Below are 13033 nucleotides of genomic sequence, written 5' to 3'. Positions count from 1 at the left end.
AAGAAACAAATGTGACAAGGTGGTTAGAGATGAAAGGCCCAGAGGCCAACAATTATAGAATGTTTATAAACGAGCCTAGGACAGAATAGAGCCAGGACAGTCAGTTGTTAAACAAGCTTCATGATACTGTTTTTTGAAGGTCTTTAGCCCTGTGTTTGATTGACTCCTGAGTTCTTTATGTTTAAAACAACACAACTGGTTTACAAAGTGACAGCATTTTCCTAGAAAAAGACGGGTTCCCTTCCCACTATGAAAAGGATAATTGGAATTTGAGTTATTTTGGTCAGGCCAATTTCTCCTCCCACTGCCTGTAGGGGACAGAGTTGGGGCATCCTGGTAGTCTGAGATGCCCTGGCCATCTCGGCCCTTCCTGGCTCCTGCTGGGGTACAGGGGCTGAGGAGCCCTGGTTGGCACTGGTGGAGGTAGTTGCCACAGGGAGTCCCACATATGGAGGCAGTCCTGGGGAGGGCTGAGTGGGGTATGGGGTACAGGCCTGACACAGCTGAGACTTATTCCTTAGGAAAAAGAAAAGTTGCAAATAGGGGACCTCAAACCATTTACCCTCACTTTTACAATACAGGTCTAATTGTAGAATAGTGTCATAATCTATACTTCCCTTTAGAGGCCAGGTTTTTCTGTTAGGCTGGGGGCAATTTGGCCATGCTGTTTGGCAGAAGAAAATGAGCACTTCTTCTTCAAAGATCATGTGTTCAATTGGTCCCAGTTCTCCAGGATACATTTTAATGGGGACTTGATCTTGGGAAGATTGGCACCCATCTGAAATCAAACACAAGGAATGCCACTATCCCCGGTTATTTAATTATAGCCGCTCGACCTGAGGCATTCCTCAGGTAAGGTACTGCAAACTGGAGCGTCCTCCAGTCAGTACCTTAAAGTTTCTATGTGCGAAAGATGTGTGATTATTTTTTGGGGGGGCCTCCCATGTACTGGATTCCAGTGACCACTACAGAGGCATGAAGGGCTGCTGGGTTGAGTGGTTCATACCAACGAGGCCAGTGAGGCTTAGGAGATGGGTACCAATATTCTCCAGCAAAAGTCCAATTTACACAGGCCAAATTATAAAACTGCCCTAGAAGGGTAAACTTTTAGGGAGGGGCCATTAGAGCACACAGTTTAAAGAAGGCAGGCCACACGGCTGAGGACAGAACAATACCCTCAGGAGCCTGGCCTCCCCCAACCCATTTTCCATAGTAGGAAAATGCCCTTAGGGTTGTGAGGCCTGCCATTAACTATTTGGGCCCTGGAACCGGTTTAACTATGATCTTCTAGATGGAAAAGTTTCGTCGTAGAGAGCCAATCCTAAGCGAGACAAATTATACAGAAAACACAAAGTCCCATAGCCTTCAACTTCTGAATTTCCCCAATTCAAGCCTGACTCCACCAAGGATTTGGGCCAGTAACCTTGCATCTGCCAGTCCCCCTTCACCATTTGGCCACTTGTGCTAAAGCAAGGCAGAAAGCTTTCTTGAGCCTTACCTGAATGAGACTGCTGCTCCCTGGGCAGTGTGGCTGTCTGGAAGCCGGGCGGCAGCCATTTTCTTCCTTCAGCTGGTGCGCGGAGAGGAAAAAACTGCTTGCTGCTGTGATTTTAAAAGCCGGGCATGGGTCACTCAAGCTGCCAGACTGGCTGTGAGTTCCGGGAACAGTGCCCTGCTCCCACAGCTTTCAGTCCGCCATGTTGACCCTGCCAGAACCATGTGCAGGCTTGGGCCACTCCCCAAGCCTCTGCCTCTCCAGCCGCCACCCACACAGGGACCAGGCGCTGGCAGGCGAACGCCCAGGGGGAGCCTTTTTACACTGCTATGTGCTGGAGGGTAAGGCTTGCCCTGCCCCTTGTGGCGTCCTGTTCCGCCATGATGCTGGGACCATGTGGGCACCCTGGGCCCCTGTTTCACTGCTGTCTCTGACTAGGGAACGCCAGAGAGTCTTGCCAGGCTCTCCTACAGGCCACCACGCTCCCCAACCCCCTGCAGGTTGGGGCTATACCTCGCCCCCTCCCTGCTGTTTTTCTCTGGCCAGCAGTGCCGGCAACAGCGGCCACGGGCACATGCCTGGGCCCACCCCAGGGCTGAGCCATGGTTTCCTGGGCTGGCAAGGAAGGAAAGACTCCAGGGGATTGCTCACCTGTTCTGCCCCACAGGCTCCATCGGGTTTTTTGGCCCAGAGATAACAGCTGGAGGATAGAGAAGGAGCAGAAAGCAGACAACTGCACCTTTAATTCTGGCTGGCCAGCGCCTCTTGAACATGGGCTGGGCCATGCCCCTGCAACTGGGCGCTGCTCTGATGTTCTTAAAAAGACAGACAGAATGGGGCTGGTTTTACAATTTGAAATCTTCTCCTGCTGTACCCCACTCCTGGCTGGCTCACCACTAATGTTCCTGGGTTTTGGGGTGCACGGGAGCACTTACCTCCCCTGAGAGGACGTGTTTCCAGGCTCTGGGTCTCTCACTCACCCAAGAATGGGAGAGTGGACCACTTTGGGCACGGTACGCTTGTAAAGTAAATACCAGAGAGAAAAAAATAAGAGAAAATGCCTTCCACGAAAAGTGTGGAAGGGGACCCAAGTATGAAATCCAAAGGGATGTGGAAGAAGGGGACTTTTAACCTGGGAGGAATTCCCTCCCTCTCCAAGTCCCCAGGCCAGTAAAAGGAATTCCTTTAAACTTCCACTGGAGTGATTGACTTTTAATTTTTTTCCCACACCCATGAAAATTAAAACGGAAACCGTTAAATCTCCCAGATGAAGAGGCATGGGAGGGGGGCATGGCGCTGGAAAGTTCTTGCCCTTGAAACTATGCCCTCTTATGGACCCAGAAAGAAAATACATTTCCTCAATAGCAGTTATGTGAGAAAAGCTGTCTTGATTCCTCCAGCCCAGCCCAGCCACCACCTGAATAATACCAAGTGTATGTACCTCAAATGGAGCAAAAGAACTGCTCAGTCAAATCCTGCCCAATGTCCTGACTCAGAAAATAATGAGAGAGAATGAAATGATCGTTGTTTTAAGCCACTGTGTTTTGAGGCACCTTATTACACAGCAATGGATAACAGAATAGTATTTAATATACATATGAAGACAGGTATTTGGGACAACTGCCTAGATTAGCACTTACCAGGAGTCCCCTTTCCCTATCTCTCCACCCCATGCTGCAGTTTGGGCTGCATTTCTTGCTCCTCAGTCACCTGGAGCACCCATTCCCCTGGAGCTCCATGAGCCCTTTGGACTCGGAGAGCAGGGGTTTGCCCTTCAGTGCCTGCTGAAGTAGATCTCCAGGTAGTAGAGCACCTTGGCCATGCACAGTGCTTGGCAGAGCAGTGAGGGCTTCATTTTGCTCATTGCACTCAGTATCTCCAGGAACTCTGGGGCTCTCTGTCAAACCTCGCTCTGCTCCTTCCTCCCCTCAAGGAGCCTTGGATAAGGCTTCTAACAGCCTGGAGGCTCCGGGCTGCCAGGCCCTGCCAGACTGCCCTGGGGGCCAAGGGGATTAATATCTCACAGCACATCTGTAACTGATTCTTGGCATTCCAGGGAGTCTGGCACAACTGTGAGCAGCTCTGAATTAAATCAAGCTTCTTAATTTGTGTGGCTCAAATTTTTAAAAGTCTTACTAATTTTTTATTTGCTTGATTACCCCCTTACTATCTTATGTCTTTTATTATCTATTTAATTGTGCCCTTTTTTTGAAACCCTAACTTGGTCATGATTGTTGTGCTAATCAGCTGCCTTTGCTTTCAGATCCATTTCCTGCCTTTCTCTTATTCTATTCTGTATTACAGCCAACCACATTTCCAGGCTCCCTCGTTCTCTGCTGTCTAGGTGAGGTTAGTCAGTGAAAGACATTGGTGGAAGTTTGGATGCTTCTTCTAGCATCTCTGGTGGTGGCTGTGTCTCCTCCATGACTCCAGCTCCCACTGGGGGACACTTACTTCATGGTTTTAGTGTTGCCCAGTGGCCTGGCTTCTGGGCCTTGTTTCTGCAGCCCAGGGAGAGTAGCAGCAGCCTGCTGTTTTTAGTGTCTAGGTTGTCACTCTTTTCCATGTTTGACTTCTCTGTGCTTCCATGACCCATGTAAGTCATTAAATTCCCTCTGTCAAAAAGACTTAGGTTCCTGTTTCATGACTGGATGCTGACTGATAATATTATTACCATTGTAACTATTATCATTGTTATTGTTTTTATTATTTTATACTGTCAATGCCTGCTCAAACTTACCCATGTGTTTTCAAATTAGTGTGATCACCTTGCATTTTGCATTCCACTTCTTTACTTTTGGTTGTTTTCTTCATTTTTCAATATATCCTTAATATTTATTTCTATAAGGATCTGTGTTTTAGATAACTTACAGATTCAAAATTTTAAAATATAGCTTTTTGTCATTTATTTAAGATCTTTATGCAAGAAGAAATGAGAAGATGAACAGTTAGAGGCCAGGATTACCTACCACAGCTCAAGTCGACATTAATTTTATGGTTTAATTAATTCTATAAATTTTCTTTTCTATATGAATACAAGGTTCCTCCCTCCCTGTACTCACACATCTACCTCTTCTAGGAGTTGCTTTGGGATCCACAAAGAATTTGGGGTGGTCCAGTACTCATAAGCCAACAAACTTTAAAGGAGAGTCGAATACACATTTTCAAAACAAGGGGACTGAAACGAGTTGAAATAGACATACAAAAAGAGATTCAAGTGTCCATTTTAAAAGGAGGAGATTCATTGAAGAAGTAGGGAAATATGAAGTTGAAAGACTCTGAAGAGGTTATGATAGTTGTTAAAGGGAGTAGAACATTGAAACATTTTTGTCTGTTCCATCTTAATTTTTAAAAATGATCGCATAGAGTTTGGCCAATTATGGAGGGGCTGATTGCATCATTATCAATGAGCAGTAAACTTTCTTGGTCTTTTACTTGGAAAATGTATTTATTTTACTTTCAGTTTTGAATGAGACTTAGCTGGTGCAATGGACTAAATTGTGTTCCTCCAGAATTCACATGTTGAAGCTCTAATGCCCAGTGTAACTGTATTTGGAGACAGGGCCTTTAAAGACGTAATTAAGGTTAAATAAGGTCATAAGGATGAGGCTTAGCCCAATATCACCATTCTTATAAGAAGAGACACCCTGGATACATTTGCATACAGAAGAGGTCACAGGAAGACACTGCAAGAAGAACCGGAAGGCTCTGCAAGCCAAGGAGAAACCAAACCTACTGACACTTTGATCTTTGACTTCTGGGCTCCATAACTGTGAAAAATAATCTTCTGTTGTTTAAGCCACCTAGTTTGAGGTATTTTGTTATGGCAGCCCTAGAAAACTAAATACAGCTGGGTATAAAATTCTAGGTTGATGATTTTTGCTTTTATAGTAATTTGAGAGGCGTGTCTTTGAAGCTCTGCAGTTGCATTACATTGTGTCTTGCTTTGGATTTGTTTCATTCAAGCTTTATTTATCCTTCCTCGAATTCATTATGATTTTTGAACTCCAAGATTCAAATGTTTTCATCATTGATGAAAACATTTCAACCGTTTTCTCTTTAAATATTGCCCCTGTCTTATTTTCCTCTATTTCACATTCTTGTAGTTAAATCCATTGGTTCCCCTCATTCCATCGTCCATCTCCCTTAATCTTGCATATTTTCCAGATCTTTATATCTCTGTGCCTTTTGAGTAATGTCCTAAAATCTGTTTTCCAGTTTATAAATTCTCTTGCTTTATCAAATCTGCTATTTAACCTACTTATTTAAGTTTTTAATTTCCTTGACGTATACCTATGTGAATAAGTGGGTTTTTACCAAGACCACCCTTTCATGTAGAATATGGGATTTGAAGGCTCCTAGTTTCTATGCAAAGTTCTCAGTTCCAATTTCCTCCCCACTTGGGCCCAATGCTTATCTCATGTTTCCACATGAGCATGAAATCCCAAGCCCTTGGGTGAACAGAATTAATAATCACTGGCTAGGCACAGTGGCTCACGCCTGTAATCCCAGCACTTTGGGAGGCTGAGGTGGGTGGATCAGGAGGGCAGGAGTCTGAGACCAGACTAGCCAATATGGTGAAGCCCCGTCTCTACTAAAAGTACAAAAAAAAAAAAAAAAATTAGCCAAGCATGGTGGTATGTGCCTGTAGTTCCAGCTACTTGGGAGGCTGAGGCAAGATAATTGCTTAAACCTGGGAGGTGGAGGTTGCAGTGAGCCAAGATCACGCCATTGCCCTCCAGCCTGGTTGACAGAGTGAGACTCCATCTCAAAAAATAATAATAAATAATAATCACCCCCTTCTACCTCCATAGCACAGCTACATCATGAGCTGACAACTTTGTTCTGTTTTCAATTAACTGTTGGTTTCTGATGCCTGGGTATTTTTCTTTCTTGAGGGCTTAAGCATGAATATAAAACATTTTAAATGTTACATTTTATTCAATATTTCCAGCTTTTTAGTGGTGAGATTTATCTTACTCTCCCATTTTATTAAAACAGAAAGTCTTGAATAATATTTTAATAGTGAGAAAAAAGCCTCATTATTAGTTTTAGAAAAAGAGAGACAATCTGTGTTGTTCTGGAACCAAGACAAAGTTCTAGAAAATTCTCTCTTGATCCCTAAGCAGCATAGAAAAACCAGGTAAGTTGGCTATGTTCACATTTAGGAGTATGATGGCAGATGGATCTAAAACCTATCCTATATCTACATCTTGGTGACCACATTAACCTGGCATCAGATAGCAAGAGCAATTATTGAGTTCACTGGAGATCCTTGTGAAGTATGAGTAAAGTTGAAGTCAGAGCAAGTGTTAGAACTTTGAGTTATAGTCATGGCTCTAGACGGATTCAAAAGGCCAGGGCCCAATCAATTTACTTGTTAACTTATAATCTTAATTAGATTTTATTAATACAATAATCAAATAATTGTCCAGCACCTACTAAGCCAAATCCTAGAGATATGGAAAAGCAGATAAAAGTTGCTACCCTCAAAGAACACAGTTCAGTAATAAGAGACTGACTTGGAATCACCTATCATATAAATTTTGATGGATTATTATTGAGGTCCAAAGGATGGAGTGGTCAGTTGAATCTTCCTGGGCAAACTGTAATCAGAAAGTCCCAGGAGTAGTAAATGAGAGTATTAGAGGCCTAAGATCTTGCAATCAGATTTATAGAAGGATATTTAAGGTGTGCAGGCTTCTCCATGACTAGCCCCAATGCCTTGGGTGAAATGGATACAAAGGTACAGACTTCTTGCATCCTTTCCAGGACATCAGGTGGCTTAGAGCAATATCTGCAAAATGTTGACGATTGCTGAAATGCAGCCTACAGCATCCACGGGGGCTTGCCCTTCTTCAACCATTCAGTAAATAGCACTCAGTGGAGATTCTGGCTGAGGATACTTGTTTTCAAAACAACAGCCCTGAGCCAACCTTCTTAAGTAGTTCCATATGCTTTCATGGAGAGTTTATGGATTGTGGCCTTCGGAATTCTTTTGTTTATCACTGGGAATTCAAGTCCTGAAAGCTGCTAACTAACCATGAGGTCTGCTGGTTATACAAGCTGTTGGACCTCTTAAGGACTTTGACATAAGGACCACTTTCTGTGAAATAAGAATTAGTGGTTTAAAAAGAGTGCACTTAACAGTATCATGTAAGTATCAGTTTCTGTATGTCATTACTAGCCAGGCTTTTTTTTTTTTTTTAAACTGGACTATGCTGCCTTGTATGTACACTTAAATGAGGCCCTTAAGGGGAAATCTGAGCAATGTCTTTAAACAGAGACTTATAATCAGAAGGATCTTTTTTTTAAAAAAAATGAACCACTATCTTCAGCAGACCTAAAAGCAAGATGGAAAGGTAGATACTTCCCCACCTGGGACCCAAAGCAGGGCCCTTCAAAACATGAAGGTCCAACATTCCCCTGGGCCTTCTCTGTCCTCCCCACCCCCATCAATACCCAGCTTGCAGTGATATTCTTTTACCCTTTACTAATCTAATGCCAAACACATGTAGGATCTATCCTGTTTCCAGGAAAGAGGTTTCCATGAATTGCCTCATCAGCCTTACTAATAGCTACAATTTATGGAGCACTTTGTGCCTGCCCGGCACTCGGTTCCTTTTATACTTGATCTCTTTTCATCCTTTCTTCACAGTAGCCCCATGAGATGGGTGCTATAATTATTTCTCATCTTACAGATAAGGAAACCAAAGCTCAGAGAGTCTGAGCAATTTGCTTAAAGTTACTTAACAGCTATATTAGCCTACTGCTTATAATTCGACTACCTGTGTCTGAGGCTATGTGAATTCAGGTCGCCTGACTCAACGCTCTTAGCCAACGTGCTAGCCTCCCTCCCACTCTCATGGGAAAGATCTACATGTTTCTTACGGGATCTCGCTTGATCTCTAAGGCTCTTTTCCAGCTTGAAAGTACAATGGTTCTTCTCCAGTGTCAGTTGTGTTGCTGTTCATGCTGTTTTCCTGTAAAACAATGTAAGAAAGAGGCTGATAATCTCCCTCCATGAAACAGTTCTTCACACATTTAAAATCATCTATGGCTGATCATAGGTGCTTCTCCGGAGAGTGAATGGTCTTGGCTGGTGCAGAAGGGTAACACTCTGGAAAGGCGGATGTGAGACCTGGCAGCTCTGCCTGGGTACACGTAGCTTAGGGCTGACAAGTGAGTCAGCAGAAGTGAGTAGACAATACTGTGTTGAGTTTTAACATGATGAGTCAGCCTTGCTATCTGGCCAGCTTCAGTGCAGCCCCCTGAAGTTTTAACAGAATATTAATTGCCCTTTTACTTCCTGTTCCACACAGCTGGGTGGGATTGCTACCAGCCACACTGTTGAGAAGTTACACATTTTAGCTCAGCCTAGAAAGGTTTCCTGTGGTGGGTGAAATGACAACATGCGCAAAGGTCAAACTCCAGATGTGGGAATCTGACCTTTTCTCCTCTTGGGGAAAACATTGCCTCATTATAATCTCAAAAGATTTTTGGTACAGGTTTAAGGCTAGAGTCTACTGAAAGATCCAAACTCCTCTAACATAGAGGATGCCAGTCTGTTGCATGTAAATTTATCCAAGGCTTTGAGACCACCTACAAAATTCCTGAGCCAAGGGACCAGAGGAAGGAGGCAAATGTTTAGGCATATCTGAAGGAGGGGGCTAGACCTAGAAGTTGCTGCTTGCTCCCAGAAGTTGGAAGGCATTTCAAGATGAGGAATGAGTTGTTTCTGGATTGATGCCTTCACTGGCTAGAAATGCCAGCGGGGCGGTGGGAAGAGTACATGGCAGGATGATGAGGTGTTTCCCATTCATTCATTCATTTAGTCATCTGTTTATTCATTTTACAAAAATTCTTACCAGATTTGCAAAATTCACTCACAGTACACTCAGAGATGATGAGAAAATGTAACTTAATTTTTTGTATTAGCTGGTGGAATAGTTCCTTTAGATTTCCACTACTGGACCCTAGAGTGGGAATTAAATTTTAGCCCAATCTGGTAAACTTAGTTCCAAGGTAATTATCTAGGTTGAGCTAAAAGTTTCCTTTCATCTTTCAGGTTTCCTCTCCACACCTCTGCCCCTGTGCAAGTTGACCTCTGAGTATGCAGCTGGTAAGAGATGGAAACCCTTGTTCATAAGCTTTGTGGTGCTGTTGGCAGGATGAAGGGATTCTGGATCCTCACGGGTCACTGTGGCAGAGCAGCTGGTGTTATCTGCTCCCTAGACAGGAACCCACTGAAGAATTTGACATTCTTTGATATGCTGGCATTCATTGCTACAGCTCATCATCCCAGCCATCAATCCAGGCCATCGGTCCTTGCCCATGGTGGGAAGGTGGAGGAGGAAGCTGGCTTTGTTCTGACCTCGGGCTTCTGCTATTCCACCAGTACTTTCTGTGGAGGAAATGGGGAGAGAAATGGCTGCTCAGATGAGAAGATGTGTCAGTAAACTTTTGCTACAGCGATGCTGCAAAACAAACCACCAGTGACATTCAGTGGCACATAGCAATAAACGTTTATTTAGCTCAGGGATTTTTTTTTTTTAATGGCCAAATAGTAAATATTTTAGGTATTTCAGGCCATACAGTCTCTGAACTCTGGCCTTGTAGCACAAAAGAAGCCTTAGATGCTATGCAAATGGAGGAGTATGACTGTGTTCCAATAAAACTTTATTTATGGACACTAAAATTTGTATTTCATGGAATTTTTATGTGTTAAGAAATATTACTCTTTTGATTTTTTTCAACCACGAAGTTGAATGGTCTGTGAGTTTTTTTCATAAGTCATACAAAAACAGATGGCAGGCCAGACTTGGCCTGTGGCCATAGTTGGCTGAACCTTGATTGAGCTCATGAATCTGCTCTGGGTTAGGCTCGGCTGCGCTGTGCTGCACTCAACTGCAGTCGGCTGTGAGTTGGCTAGGCAGCTCTGCTGATGGTGCCAGGGCTCATTCACATGTATGGGGATTGTTTGCCATTGGCTGATCCACATTAACCTTGGCTGGGATGGCTGTGGCACGTTGGCTCTGCCGAGTGAATAGTGAGCAGGTCAGCCTGAGCACACCCTCTTGGCAGTGGTGGAGACACACGAGTCTAAGTGGAAATGTGCAAGCACTTTCAGAAACCTCTGCTTGAATATGTTCACCAACATCCCACGAGACAAAATGAGTCACCAGGCTAAAGCCACAGTCAGGTGATTTGGGGCAGAATGCCCCTCCCAGAGTGAGAGGCACTGCTAAGGTACCTGGCAAAAATGACAGATGTGCTGGAGCCATTAAGACACTCAACCTACCAAAGGACCTCAACTGGGGATAATTTTTGTTTGTTTGTTTGAGATAGGGTCTCATTCTGTCACCCAGGCTGGAGTGCAGTGGTATGAACATGACTCACTGCAGCCTCAACCTCCCAGGCTTGAGTGATCCTCCTGCCTCAGCCTCCCAAAGTGCTGGGATTACCAACATGAGCCACCATACCCAGCCAGTTATTTTATATTTCACTTTTTATTTTCTTAGAGATGGGTCTTTACTCTGTCACCTGGACAGGAGTGCAGTGGCACCATTTTAGCTCACTGCAGCCTCAAAATTCAGGACTCAAGCAATCCTCCTGCCTCAGCCTCCTTAGCAGCTGAGACTACAGGCATGCACTCCCACACCCAGCTCAGTTTTTAAATGTTTTGTAGAGTCGGGGTCTCACTGTTTGCCCAGGCTGGTCTCAAACTTTTGGCCTCAAGCGATTCTCCCACCTCAACCTCCCACAGTGCTAGGATTACAGATGTTAGCCACTTGCCCAGCTGAGAATTTAAAAAATATTCTATTTGTGATCCTTTCTTTTGGTGTGATGCTAGACCAGCTGGGGTATGATTGTGAAACATGTAAGTGAGGGACACAGACGTGGTGAAACAAATAAGTGTGATCAGAGAAGGGAGAGTGTGTGTGCAAAGGCACAGAGGCAAGAAAAAGCTTCTTTTTGGAAAGACAGTGCTAGGTGGAGTTAATATATAGTTGGAGAGGAGAGTGGGGAAGAGCGGGCTGACTTCAAAGTGGATCTGATAAAACTTGGTAATGTTTTGTATGCAGTGGGCTAGGTTGTGTCCAAAGAAGCAGTCATTTGAGAGTGAGCAAAAATGAGGATCCTGGTTTAATCTTTTTGGCAATAGTGTGGCCCTGTGGCAAGGATGTGCAAAGCACTGGTCTGCCCGCCTCCTTTTCCTATTCGGTGAAGGAAGGGGTAAGGAAGAGCACTCAGAGTGCACAGATGGAGTCTCAATTCAGGGTGAAACGGGATTTTAGATCCAGTTTCCTGTCATAGCGGTTTTAGAGCAAAGAATCAGAGACTCTGCTATTTTCTGGTATAAAATGAGAGCAGCCATATACTTCCTATGCCCTTGAATCAAGATCAGACAATTCCAGGAAAGAGCTAAGCTTTAACCTTTGACCTCTAGGGGTAAAGTCTTTCTTTCCTTTCTCCCTCCCTCTCTTCCTCTCCACCCCCTCTCTTTTGTTTATGTTTTGAGCTGAGTAAGAGGGGAAATTGGGGCCTGATATATTACAGACTCCAACTAGAGTCCTTGGCATCATGGAAAATTCCTTGACTTGTTTTGCAAAGGTTGGCTGCATCCTGAGATTCCACTGTTACAAAGTGGAGTCATGTATATGACATAGGTTTTGCATTAGGACTCAGGAGGATTTTGCTTATGAAACAAAATGTGCAATCTGCTTAGTTTCCCGGTGGCAAAGCAGAAAACTAGATCTATTTGTTATAGAACTTTACGCTTCAGTTTTTCCCTCGTAATTACAGATGTGCCTTTGAAACTCACTGCAGCAAATTCAGTGAGACCGTACAATTTAAAATGAATATAAAATATATTTAGAACGAAGCATCATAGGTTTAAGAATAGAATATTTTAAAAGCACACACACAAAAAAACAAGCTCAATGTGTGTGTTACCTAAATGTTAAATGGGTTTCCCTTTTCCTTATCTCCTAAGTCCTGCTGTCCAAGATCCCTTGATTCTTTGCCTGGAATCAATGATGTCATTCAGAGGGAATGTTTGAAGGCCCTCTCCTAGCTCAACCCCCCATTTCAGACGGCATTAGCGTCACTAGGAAAGCATATTTGAAACCAGGTTTAAGAAGAATGATAATTTGCATTTTGCTTTTGTAGTTTGCTGTTTTCCCCTCTAGATTATCTAGTTTAAAAAGGAACTTTCATCATCCTTGAAGTTCTATGTTGATCAGACATTTTGTTCCTATTATTTCCTCTTTGTTCACATTACATCAATGAGAAAGTCGAGAACAGATCTGAAAGAAGTCAGATTATGAGCTAACAGGGTCCTGGGGAGCGATACCTTAACTCTAGAGCTGATCAGTTCTGTGGAAGATGCTATTGATGCTGAGTGCATCTGCCTAGGTGGTCTCATCCAGAGCTTTCAATGCTGACTCATCAGTCACTATTTCTTCTTATGCCTTAGATCTGTATATTTTAACCACTGCTTGACCTCTTGAGACTGTGCATGTCTAAGAGTCAACC

General features: G+C 43.7%; 1 long non-coding RNA gene across 1 annotated transcript; it reads left to right on the top strand.

Moving 5' to 3' along the window:
* The first annotated feature begins 4407 nt into the window (after positions 1 to 4407).
* Positions 4408 to 10258, top strand: LOC108310594. The gene is made up of 2 exons (XR_001827824.2): positions 4408 to 4474; positions 9564 to 10258. It is a non-coding gene; the product is annotated as an uncharacterized LOC108310594 (long non-coding RNA).
* Positions 10259 to 13033: the final 2775 nt, after the last annotated feature.

This window comes from Cebus imitator, unplaced genomic scaffold, assembly GCF_001604975.1.
Source record: "Cebus imitator isolate Cc_AM_T3 unplaced genomic scaffold, Cebus_imitator-1.0 Scaffold105, whole genome shotgun sequence".
In the NCBI taxonomy this organism is placed as follows: domain Eukaryota; kingdom Metazoa; phylum Chordata; class Mammalia; order Primates; family Cebidae; genus Cebus; species Cebus imitator.
The sequence above is the reverse complement of the archived record's forward strand: the minus strand, read 5'-3'. Positions and strand labels throughout refer to the sequence as shown.